General features: G+C 24.2%; 1 protein-coding gene across 2 annotated transcripts in view; it reads left to right on the plus strand.

The window, feature by feature from the left end:
• Window positions 1-22,210, plus strand: part of LOC112600081 (zwei Ig domain protein zig-8-like) — a 392,986-nt gene that overhangs the window by 347,493 nt on the left and 23,283 nt on the right. The gene's annotated exons all lie outside the window — the stretch shown is intronic.

Consider the following 22,210-nt stretch of genomic DNA (forward strand, 5'->3'; position numbering starts at 1 on the left):
TTTTTCAGATTAAATAAACCACTAAAATGAGGATTACGTATATTTAATTAAAAATTACAATGAGTTAAAACATTTTTATAATTAAAACATTTTAATTTTCAATAAAAACAATCTTGTGTTCAAATAATAGTAATAATTCTAATAATATAATATATTAATTTAATAATAAAAAAATAATTTTTTTTTTTCTTTTTATAATTATTTTGGAAGTTTAATAAACTGAATGGTGTTTAATATTTATCTTTGATTTAATTTCAATTCTCTTTGGTCCACTATCTTTATCATTATTATTATTATAATCTTCATAGTATGAGGACAGCAGGTCATTTCATGAATGAAATATGCAAATTCTTTGTAACATGTATGTTTCGTTTTATGGTGATTTTCAAGTGTTTAAAGGTAATATTGATCCAACGCAACCAGCAATTGCGTTAAAAGCCATACCGTGTTTTTGACTTCACAGGAGTAGATTGTAACTAAGGAATTTTAATTTATTTATAGATAATTGAAAAATAAAAATAAACCTTATCAAAGATACGATTTACTAAAACCAATATTAAACATAAAAGTACTCTTTTAATACTAAAAATAAATCATAATAATTTATAAAATATAAAACGATGTTCTTAAGATATTGAATCTGATACTTACCGGAATATATTTTAGTATAAAATAATAAATTATAAAAATATTAATATTAAAAAGGTATTATTTAATTTATTACTCATTTACCGTTAAACTGCATAAAATATATTAAATAATTAACAAAATACAAATAAATTAGGTACGTGTTTTATATTGTATAGAATATAGATAATATATACAATATATATATAGCTTAAAACCAATGTAAATTAAACAATAGATATCAACAATTTTAACTTTCCAGGTTTTAGTGAATAATAAACTTTAGATTCAAAGTTTTTAAATATATTTACGTTAAGAAACATTTACATTAACAGGAAAAGTATTTATACAGTTTTAATTTTTTTAGAAATATTATACATAACGTATAGAAATTAAAACGTGATATAAGTGCACATTATAATTAAATTCCATGCTAACCGTATAATTAATATTATAAATTTGTATATCATATTTATATTTTCATTGATTTAATATATTTTGAATTAAATATTATATTATTATGTCATGGTTATTTTTATAATTGTAATTGAAACGTATGATTATTACCGAGCGTATATAGTTCAGCTTTTATCTTATCATTATATTTTCCTAAAGCATTCAATTTTCTGATTTACTTGGTACGCTATTATTATTGAAATTTATATTTTAGTTGATATTCGATTTATTTATTAAAATTCTATGAAATTCGACATTTTTAATGTTATCTATTGGATTTTCGTCCGTTAAAATCAACATATTTTTTTTTATTTTTTTTTTTTTTTTTAATGTACATTTATCTAATACTGTGTGTTGAAAACTTCTTTGTATAACTAGTATGAGTAACAACTGCTATCTCATCATTATAATATTATAACGTAGGTACATAATTATTGTTTGGTTCGTATACCATAAAATGATGAAACAGTATATTGTTTTAAGCCATTACTGCAATACTCCATAGTTTCTGTGTACGATATACAATTTATTTAACCGTGTTTATTCGAAATAAATAATACATACGTATTGTGTATGATTACGTAATTTATAAATAATGATATATCCATACAGTTCGGCTAGCTGAAATTTTTAATATTAATCAATTACTTGTGAACTTTAAAACATAACTCTATACTTCAAACTTTGTCTGACTTAGTTAAAAATGGTTCAGTACCTAGTAAGTTACAATTATTTGTATGAAAATCAAAACTAGAATTTATTCAAATAATAAAAGTGCCTATCTATCCTGTGTCATATGAATGTGAGTTTCCACAGCTCATATGCACCTATTTTCGATTATATTATTAAATTCTAATTATTGTTAAAACCGGATATTTCATTGTAAAAATCGCACGTTATGTTATCACTGTCTAATTATTATAAACTATACTTTGAAGTTTGTTGTTTGTACGGTAAAATGTAATATATTTTCTATTATGTACATACCTAGTTGTATAGTATAATGATAATAATTTTAGTTTTAACAGTATCCAGATAGCATCAGCTAATGTAACATGCGTCGGCTATAATGTTGACATAAATTTTTAAATAAAATTCATGGTCTCTAATGCTATAATGTGATATAATATATTGTTTTAAAATATGAATTATAATTTACGACCTTATCCAATATTACTTAATCGATAAACGGGATGATAAATTAATACTTTGTCGTTTAGTTTTACAGTACCTCAAGCAATAACCGATTTATGATTATAAATATACAGATAAATGTTATCGTTCTATTAAAACCTGTGTACATTAACCATGCTAAATTTATTTAAGTTATATATAGTTAATAAACATAATATAATATATTATATTGTTGTAATATCGCTGTATGTTTTAACTGTTTTAAGCCTCCTCTAACTTAACACGTACCACCGTTTTAAAGAGGTCTTAAGCTGTACAACTATAATTATTTTTTGATTTAAATACTTTGTATACATTACAAACTATGGTTAAACCCTTAATTTTTAATTTAATTTAATTTTTTTAGCGTAGGTTAAATATATTCTCAATTTCTTTTACACCTTTAAAAATAACTTTATTACCAGATTTCTCGTAAAAAACAACGTTTTCTCTTGTTTGTTTCTATAATTGCATTTTACAAAATCGTTCACAACTGCTTCATAAAGTAATGCGCGTCGGAAACTCATGAGAAAGGATTTTCTATTATTTTAAATTCTAAATTCTCCCTATGATTTATTCGTTTATTTATATAATGCATACATAGTGATTTTTTTTTACCATTTCAAAACAACGCGTTAATGTTTTTTTAGCTTGAATATATATTTTCAATTTCTGATTTTATGTCATAAAAATGTTTGAAATTTTATTTATATCGAAATATTATCAAATATCACTAGTATTTCACTGTATTTGAAAATATATATATAATATAATGCACTTACACTATTTTATGACTAAAAACATTGAATTCGAAATTTATTAGTTATTTTTTATATAAATAGAAAAAAATTATTATTTTTAAATTTCTATAATTATATGTTTGTTAGAAATAATCTAATTATCACATTATGTATGATCATTTTTCAAACATGAACAACCCTATTTTTTTATTTATTAATACATTTATTAAAATCATTGAAATTTGTTATACTACTTATAAAGTGCTCTGTAGCGATTTAAACTTCGTTTTTTTCAAATAAATATCCTTGTCCCATTTTTTAACTAAAAATTATTCAGGGGATATTTTTTAAATATTGATGTATTTAATTTAAAATTCAAATAAGTAGTTTTGAATGATTTAAATTTTTATTTTCACGAGCCATGGCAATAATCTTTAAAAATGGTTTTACAAAAATATAATATTGATTTAACATTGAATCTAGTAATAGTTATACTTTGACCATTTTTATAAATTTTAAATATTTATAGATAAATATTAATTACTAAAATTTTTAAATCACTGAAACTTTCATATTTTTCAAATCTGTTATCATGAACCTATTAACATTTATACATTTTTTCAAAAAAAAAAAAAAATTTCACTAAATAATTTATTGTATAAAATGACAATTTTAATTTTAAAAAACATAAATATCTCCAATATCTTTACAAAACACTTAATAAATAGGATAATCATATTTGTCAAGGAACTAAAAATATAGTCTTAAAATAAATTTTAAATTTTTTTAAAAATTAGAACAAATTAACTTAACTGAAAAACTGCATTATTGTAGAAAAAAAACTGAACAAACACCCTTAGTGAATAATCCGATAAAAAGTATATTTAATTTAATTTAAGACAATCTTTAATATTTGTTTATTTAAACATTATCCACATCTGGTACATGCAGATATGCAAATTAAGTAGCTTATTACAGGATCGTTAAGGGTGAAATAAAAACGATTAAAATAGTTTAGAAACGTGCTTATTACAGATTTCTTAAAAATTATCTTCTCAATTCTATTGACATTAGTTGTACACTTGTGCATAATATCATTAAGTTAACTTTTTCATTTTCTTTTTTTTTTAAGTTTCATTAAATAAAAGTATAAGACTATCATTTTGAGTTCATTGAATTACACAAAAACCATTTATTAAGATCAATACTTGCAGTGTATAAAAAATAAAACACATTAGCTAAGACGTAAAGTATTATATTGTGATGATCACGTTAAATAATACATTGCTTTTATGATTTAGAGAACAATTTAATTTATTATAACATATCATGTTGCATATCATAATCGCAAAAGTAGCAATAAACCTATTATTAATTAATATTTGCTTAGAATCATTGTAGCCTCTCTATTGGGTAAAACTGTTATCGACCGTGGCCAGACTGCAGTGGTCCGGGAGTATCATGCGATTACATTTCACATTATTTAAATCAAAAATACATTTACCTACTGTGCCTCAGGAAACTGTATAATATAATAGTATGTACGTCATCCTCCAAGGAATATAAGTTTGTATAATACCATGCGCACATATACTCGAACGAAAACACTTATAAATCCCGGACCTTATGTTTGTCCTTAAATCACGTCAGCCATATTGTTTTATAAACTCTAGAGTCTACACGTTCAGCTCACTTAGGTATATTGTGCGTGAACCCAAAATCGGTAGCCAGTTTACAGCGGATTCGAAATTAGTAGCCATCTGCAATCAGTGCCCGCGCACACTTCAAGTCAAATTAAAATATTATTATTGCATGTAGCTTCTTTGATTCACCGTACGGTCACCGACCGGAATTCATACATACTAATATTATTGTCGTCGCCGGACGAATAATGGCAGTAGGTATTTAAAAAATGTACAATTGTTTTTGCACAATTAATAATGAATAATATTTGATGTACCATAAAATTGATTCATTATATAAAACAAAAAAAAAAAATATGGGTAATCGATTTCTAAAAATATTATATTCCTCTAATTATATTCTCCTTTCTTGTGTATTATTATATTATTTTCTATTTTTACCATTACACTAACTATAACACTTGACTCTCACCAATGTATACAAACCATAAAATAGTAATAAAAATGTTAAGTTGAAAGTGCACAGACTTTTGTTTGTACATACATTTGAAAAAAGAAACTGATTTTTCATTTTACATTTCTACAATTTCTTGACAATTTTTTAACGGTTATACAATAATTTATGCTAACTCAAATTATATTATCGTTATTGTTGAACTCTGCCAAAATATTTTTTATCAAAACAAAAGCTTTACAAAAAACGGTTACAATATGTATTCCTTGTTGAATTTGTTTTTAAAACTCTTAGAAATTTCTTTAAAAAAAAAAAAAAAACAAAACCCAACTTTAATATTATATTGATTATGTGTAGTTCATTTTCTATTTTTTTGTTTAACGGTAAAACTGGCTTTGAAATTTGATATTACTCATTGTTTGGACGTAGATCAAAAACAAGCAACAGCGCGTGCATAATATTCTCGTATTCAGTAAGTACCTAGAGCCATCTATCAATTATCCATATGAATTTGATCTACGCTAATGAGATGGCTTTATATTAATATAATTTATGTAACATAATATTACATGCTAAATGTTACATTGGTATGTCTTATGATTCAGCGAATGCCAAACAGCTTGTACCACTATTTTCCGTTTAGATCAAATTTGAATATAATGAAAATGAGCCCTAGCTGTACGGTGATACTGTAAGATTGGCGATCCCGGGAAGGAATATTCCCGTTCCCAGGAATTCCTGACAACGCCGGGAATGGTTCGAAGTGTAGGAGCAGTAAACATATATTATTAGCATAATAAAATAACATCATTAATTATCATGATTATTAATATTTTTTCTGTCACCTATATTGACATCACTGCATTGGCAATAACCGGCAATAACCATGACTACTCGCCACTAGCATAGATAAAATATATATTATATATATATTTAGTATACATATTTAATCAATGCCTTTAATTACAACAACGTGAACAACTACTACTACCCCGACCAATCCGTCTATTTATATAATATATTATTATAATTAAAGTATAGATAAAAATAATTATATTCTATGGTAAAATGTCTATGGAAAAGTGTATTATAACGTGCGGCAACTTTTATTACATCACAAATGATAAAGCGTAAGCAATATACAATAAAACCTATTCATATGACAACTTATCTGCTGGACCCAAGAACACAGTATTTGCCTATAGGTTATAAGTACAGATTATGAAATGGAAGGAATTGCTTACATTAACATGCTTTCAGAAAATGATCTGAACATTATGGAAAATTTTTCAAATTTCAGATCTGCAGCTGTAGAATGTGGGGAAATTAGTTTATATGGGATTCTACTAAGTCTTTATAAACTATAAACTGGTGGAAAGGTCTTTATCGTTGTAGCCCTTTACTAAATATAGCTATAAGAATACTGAGTATCCCTTCAACATAGCTGCTACCGAGCGAACTTTCTCCACATTTTACTCTATTCGCACCAAAAGTAGAAATATACTTACTACTAAAAGGGTAACTAAAATGACTTATATAACTCATTATCACAAAAGCAATATTAATAGTGTCGAGAACTTAAAAAAAAAAAGTAAAATTAACTTGGATCACTTAATGGAAAACTAAGATGCCAACAATCTTGAAGCTGATGATGAATGTAGTAAAGATGAAAGTTTTAGTTCTTCTGATGACTCTGATACAAATGATTCAACTAATAATGATAATTCAGATAGTGATCTGACTGCAGAAATTCAAGTAGTTCAACTTCAGATAAGTTTAATAATGTAAATAATGTTTATATAACAGAAAATTATATAAACATAGAAGAGGAGGTTGATGGCATAACAATTGATACAAATTAATTTGTTTTGGTTAATATATTTAGGAATACTTTGTCAACTAAAAATCAAGTTTTCGAATATGTGTGTATGGTTAAAAATATTTTGAATACATAATTTAAAGTTCTAGATCTAAAATCAGTTGGCGAATCTAAAAAAACATTTAAAAATTATTTATGGAGATGTATCAGTGGTCAAAATTATAGATACCGTTTCCAAACTTAATTTTCCAGAGAAAATATAATATAATCAAAAAAATAAATGTATTATGTATATATTTTCATTAAATATTGATATAGTTAAACAGTGAGTGTTATAATCTGTTTTTATGTATTTTAACTACTAAAATTAAGAGTAGTTTATTTGATTTAATAATTATTACTATTATAATTTGGTTTTTTTGTCATGTTTAATTTATATTGATTAATACATTTTTGCAGTGTTATATGCAAAAAAGAGTATTTTATACATTTTATTAAATTGGTATTTTGTATTTGTTATAAGATAAAATAATTATTTTAACTAAATTTAACAAAATTCATGATAATATATATGTATTACATCATAATTTAGCCATATGATTAGTATAATATAATTAGTTCCCGCAATTTATTTAAGGTTCCCGTAAATTTTTGCGTATTCTCGGGAATTTCCAACAATAACGTTCCCAGAAATTGCTCATCCTTAGGCGATAGTATCTGTTTTGAAGCCAAGTTAATAAATAGAAATTGTAAATTTAATTTATTATTACATTTATCCGTTCCTTTGTCAAAAATTCTACTAATATTACATCGATCATCAATCGTTCTTACCCTTTCGATATTTCGACGAAATCCGCGATTTACTATTTCGGAGAGACGACCTGTTTTCTCGGACTCTTATAGTTATTATAAACGTTAACACAAAAGAGATATTATCAATATTGTAACAAACTTTAATGAGGATATCAAGGTGTCGTCGTTGTATTGAAATCAGTTTAGGAAATTTAATTAAATAAACGATAGCCGCAAAGCCAAACGTTTTACATCGATTCTAAATAATTTATTTCTCCCTCGACCGTGTTAGAAAATTACGCAATCGACATGTACCGCCAACAAGATACTTTCCATCAAATCGATTCGGGCCGTCCAATCAGAAATGAGACAATAAATACACCTATGCCTGTCCAATGTAGTTAAGCGTTGTCGAAATACCGTTAACAGCGCCCGAAGGGATCCGGCCGGAAAATCGAGGTTACCACAACGGTTAGTCGGTCGTTCGCCACACGGTCTTCCTTGCTATTGTATTTGCTCCTCTACCATACTCCCGTCAAAGAGTAAACGGTAAGCTCACACATCTCGAATTATAGCTATCCAGTTGTAAAGGGATACCGTCAAGTCCCCAATTGTGAATTTAGAATCGCAATAAAAATACGGTGTTTCCATGTAATCCCGTTAGAAAACCTAATAATTTATTTTATTTTATTTATTTCGTATTTTATTTGGCTGGTTTCAAACGAAATGTATGAATATAACATTACATTACTTTACTATTTTAACAGCATGATAAAAGTCTTTTTACTGTGTTTACGTACAAAACGTATACCTATTTCCATTAGATATATTTGTACAATTATACGAGTAAAATACGTTCAATTAATAATACTATAAATAATTGATATTATAAATTAAGTTTTTATTATACTAAAGTGTAGTAAGTTAAATAAAATATTGTATTACTCCAATTCTTCAACTATTATGGTGCATTTAACACTTGACATATTATAGAACATAAGACGCATAATTCTTCTTTTATTTTTGTTCATTCGATTGGTCCAGATCATTTATATTTTCAGTCGGTTGGATTTTAATTTTATTTTCACGTAAGCCGCTTTAAAAATATTTTATTTTTTCTTAAATTAGTTCAAATGTCTACTATCAAATTGGGTTATCGATCATACTGGAAAATGTAGAAAAAACCAAATTAATTTTTTTGTTCAAATAATATACGAACACTAAAAGTGCAGAGAATAAATAATATAAATGCTCAAACTTTATTTTAACAATTTCATAAGTATTTTAATATACTTAAGTTTAATTACCTGCAATAATTCTAAGTAATAATATTTCTATAGTTAAAATTTGTATTTGATCTTATACAAATATGTATCTTAGAATGCATATTTGAAATTTTGCTTATCTGACATTTTAGGGACTTTATAATAATATAAATGAATAAATTTAACAATTTATTCATTAATTTATGTGATAAACTTACAGACTACAGTATTGTATAAATATGTGAATTTATATTAATGACAAACAAAATATGTCCTATGATGATGTCTAATGTTGTTACTGATTTGCATTGACCTAGAAAATATATATTGCAGATATACGAGTAATATATATTATTTTAAGACTATTAAGAGACGTGATTAATAAATCAAGTTTTTAGTTCTGAATATGTTTTTTTAATTAATTAAAGATAAAAAAGATGGATACCATTTTGATTTACGTTAAGTATCGAGTTGGTCCAGGCACGTATACAGGGGGAGGGTTCAACCCCCCCTCCCCGAAATAATTTATTTGAAAATTACGTCAAATTATACACTTATTATTATAGAATATTTTTATTACTAGCTATTGGTTATTTTTTTTTGTTTATATTAGTCGGTATGAAATACAAGTTTATAATCTAGTATTATGGTCAAATGAAGTGATAACTGATTACTGAAAATTATGCACGTGTGACAACTGAAAATTGCGATATAAGCCTTTATATACCTAGAAAACTCACATTTTGTCAATAATCTTTTCTTATATCTCAATCGATGACCAAAAATTCCTATTAAATTGTTAATTTATGTATTATTAAATCAATACTTGACGATACATTTTAACCACATTATCTGTTACAACTGTTACTGCGAACGGTCATTCTCAACTATACGAAGACTTAAAACGTACTTACGAAACAATATAAGAGAAATTAGACTTACTGGATTAGCACTACTAAACATAAACCGAAATTTTGATTTAAATGTGATAGAAATTATCGATAGATTTGCTAAGTTACCACAAAAATGGGATTTTATACTTTAATTTGTAATTTTTTAATGTATTATATATAAATTGTTTGATTTTTTTTCTTCTACCTAGGTATTTAATAGTATAATAAACTTAAGTAATTTTATGTGCATAGGTTTTAATAAAATAAATGTCTATTCTGTTCATAACATTTAAAGTTTTATTTATTATTATTATAATTATTCTTATAAACTTACTTCTGAACAAATAACATACATAAAATTTGGATACTTAGCATAATAATTATTGTTATATTAAAAAATAATGAGTTACGAGGAAGAAATTGTTTTATTATGTATTACCATATTTTGTAACCTCCCCCCTTCCCGAAATTGTATTTTGTATACATGCCTGAGTGGGTCATTATGATAAATACATTAAATTTGAACTCAATGATACATGATTGTAAACGAAAACTATTTTGAACAAAGATGGTCTATTAGCCTGTATTAATAAGTATAATTTTTTGATAATATATTTATAATTTAAATTTATTTTGTATTACTAATAGTAATACAGTACGTTAAATTAATTTTTGTTGAAAATATTAGTGAGAGTATAAAAGTGATTTGTCTCCACAAAAAATGTGTTTGAACTAACTATTATGTGTAACAAGATAATGAATATCGTTGTTTATAGTTTTAATATGCAGTTTCATCTCGATTTGAACTTAAAATTTCTATAAAAAGAATGATAGTTAATTATTTTTTAAATTGTTTGGTTTTAGTAGAATTACTTATGAGAAGGGCTAAAGACTTCGTGATCTTAAAATATGCATTTATTTATTCCCTAAGTACCTAATCATTAAATATGCGAAATTACGTAAATATGATTTGTAAGAATTTTTTTTAAAATCAAAATATTTTGATTATAAATTATAATGGTATATATTAGATAATAATATTATAAGTTATATTATAAGTCGATGTTGTAGAAAATACATATACATATATGTTGAATGAAAATAAAAATATTAAGTGATCAATAATTTAAAATTAACGAAATTAACACTAAATAATTTAAGTATCTCGTGATCCATAAAAAAAATCAAATAATATATGAGTATGCAGGCTTATTACAGACAAAAACAATGGTTCATCATTTCAACTATAAATGATCCTGCAAACAAGAAAAATTTGACCACACTTTTTTCTTTGAATACACTTTAAAATACACATTTATAATTTTTTTTTTTTTTTTTATTAATCAAAAGAAAAAATAAATACTAATTTAAAAGTTTAAGTAAAATATGGACTTGAAATTAAATGCAATTAAAATATAACAAAATATATACTAACATTTAAAAAAAGGAGTAAAGTATGAAAAATATGTTAATAATAAAAACAACTGTAGACCTTTAGTATTGTAAAATAAATTTATTTATCACTAAGCCATGTTTTGAATAAATATTAGAAAACAAGCAAATCCCTGTAAGACCCTTGCCTTACTTATAAGAGATTTTTTTATTACATTTTAAATCATTAGCTATTAAAAACCCATGCATTATATTTATAACGGCAATACAATTTGCAAATTTTTATGATTCTTACAAATATTGTCAAATTTGTAACTTCAAATAATTATAAAAATGAAATATGAATTTAATTTTAAATATTTTTATCATGGCCATATAAGAATAACTTATGTGAGATACAGTATTACATTTTCAAGAATTTTGATTCAATAAATAATTGTTTAATTTTGTAAATGTATTTTATAAATTAAACTATGTATTAACATTTGATAGACATATTAGGTAACTATGTATTTTGTTTTTTAACTACAACAAATAAATAAAAATCTCTACGTTATAACAATTTGACCTTTAAACGCGTTTAAGAAAATTAACATAACTTTCTGGTAGTTTTTTTTATGTTAAGGTTTTACATCTTGTAAATAATCTATTATCAAACTTTTAAATTCTAAAATATAAATACCAATACTCTTGTATATTTTAAATTTTTATATAAGATGCTAATTTTAATGATTATGACAAAATTTTTTAAAATTTAAAATTTGAATTCTTTAAAAAAAATATCAGGGCTATACATTTTTAATATTTTTAATTGGTAAATAAAAGAATTACTAGAATTGCTTTTTTTTAAATTGTTTACTTTCTAAGTATCAAGTTATAACTAGATCAAAATTCCCATCAAAAACCACTCCTAAAGTTAAAAATCGTAAACATTTTTAATGCCTCCAATGTTGCAACAAATAGAAAAAAATATAAATATTATTGTAAAATCAATACGTTCATTTTTCCACTCAGAATCGAATAAGATAATACATAACAGATAATATTATAACTTTATTGGAGACCTATACTCGGATTTAATTTGATAAAAATATAAAATAGAGTAACGATTATCCGCACTAATTGGGACAGAAGAGAGACCAATAATGATAAAAAATAAAATTTAAAAACTAATATACTGTAAGTTTAACGTATATTATACTGCATATGCTTTATTAAAAGTACGTAATATAATGAATTAAAATTTAAAATTTAAAAATACACATACATAGTATAGAATAAAAAAAAATGCATATATTTTTGTATTTATTTAAAATAATATTCATTTTTTTTTTGTTTTTTGACGTTTACGAACCAACTAAACATACATTCTATATTAAAGTGAGTCATAGTAGATAATATAATAATATTGAATTTCATAATACTTTTAAATAATATATTTTAACATGATAAAACGGAAAAAACGAATGATAAAACTAAATTAAATTAAATTAAAAATAAATTTGTACAACAATTTTGTAATGTGGGTAACTGATGGGCTGGATAGGTAATTGACGTGTGGATAATCGATGCTCCAGGGTACGTATATAATATACTCGTATATAAATTATCTGTTAAAATTCAATAATGTATATAATATATTGTGCTCACACAAATGGCGTATCAAAACAGGTAACGTAGCTTTTTAAACAAATCGTGCCCCCGACGTAATTCGTGTTATCTTTCACCTACATTTAATTTTTATAAATGATTCCTAAAGTAGTAATACTATTAAATAACATTTAAAAATTAAAAGTTTACATTAGATTAATTATTTATAAATTATAATTGAATATATTTTTAAAATTAAACATATAATAATAACAATAATACACAATATCATAAAAGTTATACATGAATTTACATGCATGTTACGTATCATATTTAATTTAATAATTATAAAACGATATTTATTCGTCAGTAAATAATTTATCTAATACATAAATCAAAATATCATATTTAAATAAATATTTTTGGGGTGATTATATTTATTAACTAATATATTACTTAAATAAATTTATATTTTTATAATTTTTTAGTTGTTATTTCGTTATTATTTAATTGACTTATTTTATTTTCTATAAATAATAATGTTTCTCTTATTGCGGGTTCCAAGGTATATGGACTTTTTTTAAACTACTTATTTTTTTTTATATATTATAGTATCAGCTTACATATATTTTAAAACTCCTGAAAATTTATATATTTGAGTGAGGAAAATAAAAAAAAAATCTGTTAATTATAAATTAAAAGATTCACAAGCATTTAACATTCACAAGGTTCTTTGTAAACTTTTTTTTTTGCCGAGTTTACCAGGAAAAAATATTGAATTTTCACTGATAAATTATTATAATATAAACTGTGGCTTGATGTAACGTGGTGCGTTGGCTGCTTCCAATCGCAGAATGTGACTGGGAGTAAGTAACGGCCACAGCATTAGCTCCTGGATGGGTGACCACCCAAGTTCATAGTGGTTTTAAAAACCTTGCCTTACATACACGTGTTTGCTATCAACCATAACAACCGTAACAATCGTAAAAACAACCTTACTCCTACTCACATTTCATAACTCTTATAACAGTTAATGGCCCTAGTCACCGCCACTCGCCGGGCTTAAGTTCAATAGAAAAAAAAATAAGATGTATCAATTAAATAATCGCACGATACTCGATTTTATCTTTTATAGTTGTTTTTCCTACATACTATATTTACCTATTGATAAAGAAGACTGAAATATTTTAATTAAACTTACAAATCACTAAAAACTAGTTTCATGTATGTTTATATAAAATATTTAATTCATAATGTTAAATTAATGTAATAATATTTAATGTTTTTATAAAAATTAATAATATAGGTAATTTAAATCTGTTAGGAAACGACTAAAAAATAATAATTAATAATTCATCTGAGACGCAATTCGTGTAAGCTTTATTTTCAAGATAATAGTGGTACGCAATTTATTTGTGTGAAAAAAATATATATTATTTTATTAATTATTTTTATTTAATATATTTCAATTTTGTTTGTATTTACATTCTATTTTGACCTTTAATAATTACAAGTATACGCTTCCTATAAATTTCTAAAAATATTAGTATAATAATTATTTTTTAATATCATTAATTAAATTATATATTATCTTATTTGTAATTCATTGAAATGTCTAACGGACACTATTTAATTCTTTATTTGTTGATCAATCTCTTAGTCATATGGTTTTCGATTGGCACATCGATATCATTTTTAAAACCATCCCATATTGGGGTGGATAAACAGTCCAGTATACTATAATGCTTTTTACATGCATTACATAACGAATTAACGTACTGATGATCAAGTTAAGTTTGAATAGCGTTAAAATTAAATTAAATTTAATCGATTCATCATAAACAGTTTAATGAAATTACTTTTTCGTACATATAATATACTGTTTTACATATTTTTAAATATTTGAGTTATTGTATCATAAAATAATTTTTTTTATATATTTCATAGTCCATACCGTTAATATGACTGTACAACACTGTACAATAATATCATCAACTACTACATCAAAATACAATTACAAAAATAATTGAGATTTATGGGAAATGTAAATACGCAATTATTATATTATTATTATGGCACATAACAATTATAATGACTTTTATCTGTACTGGATGTTTTGTCTATATCATAACGATCGTAAATTATGAGAAATACCCATTTGCTTTCAATTTCAATATTATACAACTATTATTATTAGATTTTCGTGCTTTTAGCGAGATGATTGAAATTGTACAATCAATTTAAATTATGCCGAAACCATATGAATATGAAATACACACAGAAAATTCAAAATGCTACAAATTAGAAAATTCTAATTTTTCATGATACTGTTTTAAAATATTGATAATTGTTTATATTAATTGTATGGTTTTTATAATTCAAACGTTGTGTACATAATAGGTACATATAAAAGTAATTTCTTTAATATTACATTGAGTTAATCTTAAGTTAACGCTTATTAAGTATTGATACGCAATTATGTTTAGTTCATATAACTGTACCAATTAATCTTTAAAGTATATTTAGTTGATAATAATCAGATGGACCAAGAGATAAATAACCAAGTAAGGCTATTATCGGACTATCGTATTTCAAAATTTTAATGGGGTATTTCATAAATATATTTATGTTGTAAATAAAATAAATAACTTTAAAAAATACATTATACAATTCTATAATATATTCATTTTTAAGAAATATAAAGAACTTAATGTTAGCTTTTGGTCCTTCTTACTAATTATATAATATACCATTATGTACATTTTACAAACTTTAGATTGCAATAATTCATAATATGATAAATTAATAATGGTTAAGAATTTAATATGTAATTAATAAATATAGACATATATAGTATTAAAATACAAATTTATAATTTTAAATCCACGTCCGTCCAACTGTAAATTTAACTATTGTATTTATAGATTGTATTGTTACCAATCATGGTCAATAATATCAATAATTATAATAATTTAACTTATCAATATGATTTTAATGATTCATGAATTAATGTAATTTTTATAAATAACAATTTTAAAATTCTCGTGATAAAAAATATAATTTTAATAAATTAATCTAACAAAGTTAAGATATACAATTATTTTCCTAATGTATCCTCTTGCGTGTACTAAATGTATAATATATTAACTCAATGGTTCTCAACATTTGAACGTTCAAGTACCACCCACACATTTTGAAAATTTTCCTGTACTACTTAACTTAGTAAACTCCGTTTTATAAAAATATATACCTTATTTAGTAAAGACGCTTCGTCTTTTTAAATTTGATTGGGAACTATATGTTTTTTCTTTACGTATTACCTTTGAGCTTTCTGTGTGCCACTAATGATACGTGTACTATAGGTTTAAAAATGCTGTATTAACTAATGCAATTTACAATTTTACAGGATCGATTCAAAATAATTAACTCGTAGGTAAAACATGTTTTAATTGCATATTTTTTTTTCAAATACGGTTTTACATATTAATATCACAAAATTCAAATTCCTGATTAATCATTATCTATTAGATAATAATGAATTCTGGAAGTGTGAAGCCAGTCATGACGTCTTATTATTATGATATGACGTAATAATATCTCATAATATCATATATATTTCAGTTTCATAGAAAATAACAATACATAACAGTTTTTTTTTATCTGTATTATTTTTAATAAACTGACTATTTTATCCGTATCCTTAAATTGTTGGAGTTTCGTAACTTAGTATTAACTTCAGTAATTTCAAATAACAACTATTGAGAATACAATAAAATGTCAAATCTGACGGGCCATTCAGTAAGCCATGACTCTCGATCTAATTTTTCGGAAAATTATGGTTTAAAAGAATTCTTGACTGACTTGACTAATGTTGTGTAAGATTTTTATGGTAGAACAAATTATCATGTTACCATATATAACTTTTTAATGCGGATTTCAGTGTTTTTGAAATCCTTGAAATAATGAATAATGGGTGGTGTATTTTAAATTCATCAATAGTACTAACCCATTATAAGCTAAATTACTTTCACAAAATATTGATACATTAATCCCCATGGCGTATTTACAAATTTATTTTTTTTTTATTTTTTGGTAGGGGAGGGATATCACAATAATGACAGAGGTGGATCCAAAAATTTTCCATAAGGAGGGCGCATAGACAGAAAAAAAAAGTCACCAGATAAAAATAATTTTAGTCACACCGACCCACGATTTTTTCTGAGATCGTCCATGTATTATACATGTTTTTTTACATATTTCTGATGGTCCCCCCCTCCCTCTCACAACACCATAAATACGCCATTGATTAATTCAATAAGGTATTCACAGAAATAAAAATTTAATCCATCTATATTTATTAAATTTATAATAATCATTGTCAATAGACCCTACAATGAACCCAAATATTCATCAAAATTATATATAAAAAAAAAAAAAAAATGTTATCACTATATTATTTTTAAAATTAACTGTATATTTAAATTCAACTTAATCTGTACTACGTAATAAATATTTAGTATGTTAATAAAAACTAAGAAAATACTTGCTTTTTAGAAAGTTATTTGGTCTTCCATAAACTGAAAAAAATAAGTAAAAATAGTATTATATATTTATATGTAACAATATAATTAATTTTATTGTTTATTTAATTTATTTGATTAAAATATAATTTTTAATTAATAAAATGTATCAATATTATACTTTTATAAAATACTTTAATACTATATTAAATGCTTTAAACATCTATAGAAATATTTATTAAGACTTTACAATAAAAATCACATGATTTGGTAAATAATAGTGTTTAGTAATTTTTTTAAGTTACTTAATAACTTAATTAATATTTATAAATTCTATTTTTTCATTTAGATTGCTTAACATAAATTATGTTGTAAATTGTATTTGTATGTTATGAATCTTAAATTAAAAATATCAATTTTTTAATGCCTTTATTTTAGATGAGAATTAATTTTCAGATTAATGCAATGTGTTTTTTCAAATTCTGTTGTTTTGATTAGAGTTCAGTATTGTAAATCTACATTAGCTAGTACATTCTGTTAAATATAAACTTAATCATCTATAGTATTTTAATAAATTTTATAATATCAATTCAAATAAATATGTAATGAACATTATGTTATATCATAATAACAGTTTTAAAAATATAATAATTAATATAAATAAAATTTTAATTTTAATTTTATTTCCTAAACATAAAAAAAAAATCATATTTCAATTGAAAATATCCACTCAAAATGCAAAAATAAAAGTTTGAAATATTCATAACAACCTTTATTTACCCTGAAATTATGATAAAAAAAATCAATTTATCCATAGGTAAAATATTAATACAATAAAAATCAATAGAAAAAATTCAAAATGTAACAAAATCTGTTCTTTTTCATTTTAGAATGATAAAAAAATCAAAAAAAAAAATCATCGAGTTTTCAATAAACCTTTTATATCTTGTATTATTATTCATTTATTTTTATTATTATTATTCAATATCCGATTTTAAATTGATTTAAATGAAGTCCTTTATGCGTGTGTTCTAATATGTGTGTTAAATATATGACCATGTCACTACGGGACGAAATCAATATATTAGATTCCCGTCAGACGTTCAACAAACTACAAAAAAATATATATTTTTTTAACGCTCACAATTTAGGTCAGCAACTGAAATGTATCAAAATTAGTACAAGAAATAGCTAATACAATAATAATTATTAATATCATTAATCATTCCGAAAATAATACATGTATTAATATACAGTAGAGCTTGATTTGCTCGAAGTTGAAGGGATCGAAAAAATTCGAGTTATCCAAGAATTCGAGTTTTTCAAATTAAAGTTCTTTAAAACAGTACAAACAAAATATATTAATTCTTATGTATTTATTATAAATAATATTTACTATGTATTTTTATATGAATTATGTATATGTAATTTAAAAAAAGATATGTATGTATAAACAAAAATGGGGGTTAGAAAATTGTTTTAAAAAAGGTATTAATTTTGTTTGAGTTTTGCTGTTGATCGCAGCGTTTGTAGTGAATTGTTCTAAACCATTTATCGGTAACGATAACACTAATGAGTGATGAGTAATGACCTTATTTTCCTTATTAAAATACATAGATATATAAGGGAAACATCAACATTTTATAATATTAATAAAACTCAAAACTTTTAGTTATCCACAAAAATATTCTAGTTAAACAAGATTTGTGCGCATTGTTTAAATTTAAATAGGAAATTCTAAAAATCAGAGAAAAAGTTCGACGTATCGACGATTTTGAGTTAAAGAATTTCGAGATAACCAAGTTCGACTGTATTGATATATTGACAAAGCATTTAAACTATAAAAGTACTGCTAATTATCAGAAAAACAATAATGTTTTAAGGAGGGGGGGGGTTATACTTCGTTTAATTTTCCGAACGTTATGAGAAGTTTTTCATTCATAGTATTATCATTATGCAAAACTATAACAAAATCGTTAAAAGTTGATGGTTTTTTTTTTTTTTTTTTTTATGAACAAATCCGAAACTTGAGACTCCCCCATCCTTCCCTGTTTATACCACTCTAAGACTATACACATGTATATTGTATATATATAAATTATTATATATATAATATATACATTGTATTACATTTATATATATATGGCTTCGTTGAAATTACTGAGTACGAACTGAACTACAATAAAACCTTTTCGAATGAATTGGTATTAAATTCGATTATTATATTATAAACTGGTCAAAAAAAAAAAAATTAAATAATTAAAAATCTAAATTCTTAAATAAATCCTAATCACCCAAGAAATCAAACGCGCGTTCATAATTTTTCTTGCATTCGTAAACGCATACTAAACTTAGTGATGTACTTTAAATAATAATACATATGCTTTGAAACTAACCTGTCGTGTCTGATCTTTGACAATCATTTATCATCAACAATCAACTGTAACAGTGAGTCAATAAATGTGTCCTTCATCGCCGTTTTAAAGCAAAAAAAGGTCGTGTAATAAAGTTATATACATTATACATATATAATATAGTATGTTACTTGCGTTTGCATTCGCTTATACATATATATATATATATATATATATATATATATATATATATATATATATTATGTAATGTCGTGACTTGGGTGTCTTATCACGGTCTACCGTCATCGACTAAAATGTTTTGTTCTTCTTCATTTGAAAACTTTTCCAAAAGACGATGTATCCTCGCGCAAATATTGTCTAGGGAGTGATGACGTATGGGTCGAGGAGCGCCCGCACACCTCATGCCGCACGACCTGCGACCGTACGCTATTAGAGTATTATTTCATAGCGTTAAAACACCGGTGACTCGTGAAAACTTTAACTCTTTTGCTGGCGTGGCTTTTGTTTTTGATGTCTTGCGTCTCAGCTTTTAAATAAAACGCATGTGAGGCTTCAACACCTTTCCCGTTCACATCGTCCTTTTTTATTTGTTTTTTATTTTTACGCACATAAAGTTTACTCTTATCAGACGGAATATTTCACACGAGCGAACGTTTATTGCTTAACTTAAAATTATGTATTATGCATATACATATTTATATGTGTGAACAGTAATTCTGACGACAGAGTACTTTAAATGTTAGCGATGATGCGTAATGTGCGACCTGTGCAGCAGAGGTCTAAGTAAAATTCATATTCCATGTAATCCCTTTCGATGAAACTCGCCATGTACAATTGTTCGTCAACGAAACCAGCTCGGACGACTTTTTTACTCTCCACCGCTCGTCAAATCTCACAATACTCCATCATAAGGCATTCAACGATGTTACTATTAACAAAAAATCATTTCAGTTTATCCAATTGCATAGGTAAAAAAATTAATTGCCATTCTATACAACATCTATTTAGAAATATTATTGTACAACATTATTCACTGTAAATTCAATACAAATGACAAACACGTTTAATATAGAATTACTAAAATAAATCGCAATTCAAACTTGCATCATTAGTAAGTAAGAGAATGTATTTAAATCTCAACTTCTAGATTGTACACGAGTTGTACAGATTAATGGACCAATAACTTATCCGTTAAGTAGTAAGTACTTATTATAGTACGTTCCCTGAGGTGCTGAACTTGGCATGATTTCGCTCTTCATAATTTATATGAATGGGATTTGATGTCGGGAAGAGTATAGAGTAAAGGTTTCACAGATGACTCAACATTTTCAACCAAAATAGGTTTTATTCTATATTTTTTTAACAATATGTGCTAATAAACTGTGACACTTATAAGTATCAAATTTTCACATGTATAACAAAATAGAATTATAAAATACTATAACTTATTTTCTTGTTAAATTTAAAGAATTTAAAGAATTTCTCATGTATTATAGCTTATTATTAAAAATGTTATCACCTACTCTAACTAGTAACTATTTTAAAAGTGTATTAAAAAAAAATCTAAGTAAGCTAAACTATTTAGATATCATTATATATTATATAATATATAATTTTTTTTTAAATTTTAAAAATAGTTAGATATCCTTTATTATTTAGTTTTAGTTAATAATATTATGTAGAAAAACGAATGACTTAATAACAAAAACATTAAAAACTATATAACAAACTATAATATGTAATGTACTTATTAAAATCTGAATAAAATGTCATATTCAATATCTATTTCAAATGTCTATAAAAAATTTAAAATACGAAATTTAACACATAAAATATTTCTTAAACACACACGTGGTCCAGATAGGAAAGTTCTATTCCATGATACATACAATAATTTACCTAAGAAATAATCAAATTTTAATATTCTTATTGTTGTTATGTTTATAATTATAGGTACAATGCTCCTCGATTAATGTTATTATTTAATAAATAAAAAGTCTTAAGTTTTAAATTGAAATACTAATTAAGTTTAGAGAAATTTATAGCAACTTCAGTTAAAAAAAAATATTATATATTTGCTATGTAAGTTATAAAAATAAAAAATATGCTCACTAAAAACAGAAATTAATGTATTAAAACGATTATTATCGTTAGAGTTTTATGTAAAAGTTAAAATTATTTAGTTTTTATAAAATCACTAGACTGAACCACACTAAGTTTTTTCCTTGTAAATGACTTATAATAATGAAAAGTAAAGTAATTTAATTCAAGTACTAACTATAAATGATTTAATATTTTAATCAATTAGTTTAGAATACTTAATTACATGAATTAATTAAATGGTGTTATAAATAAATTTGGAAACTTCCTTTGGGAGAACAGCTCAATATGTTATTTCAGATATGAACTTTCTAATTTTGCTTTGAAATAACTTAAATAATTGAATAAAAGTCAAAAGTCAAAGAGTTAAT

This window comes from Melanaphis sacchari, unplaced genomic scaffold (assembly GCF_002803265.2).
Source record: "Melanaphis sacchari strain LSU unplaced genomic scaffold, SCAv2.0 Contig60_pilon_pilon, whole genome shotgun sequence".
NCBI classification, from domain to species: domain Eukaryota; kingdom Metazoa; phylum Arthropoda; class Insecta; order Hemiptera; family Aphididae; genus Melanaphis; species Melanaphis sacchari.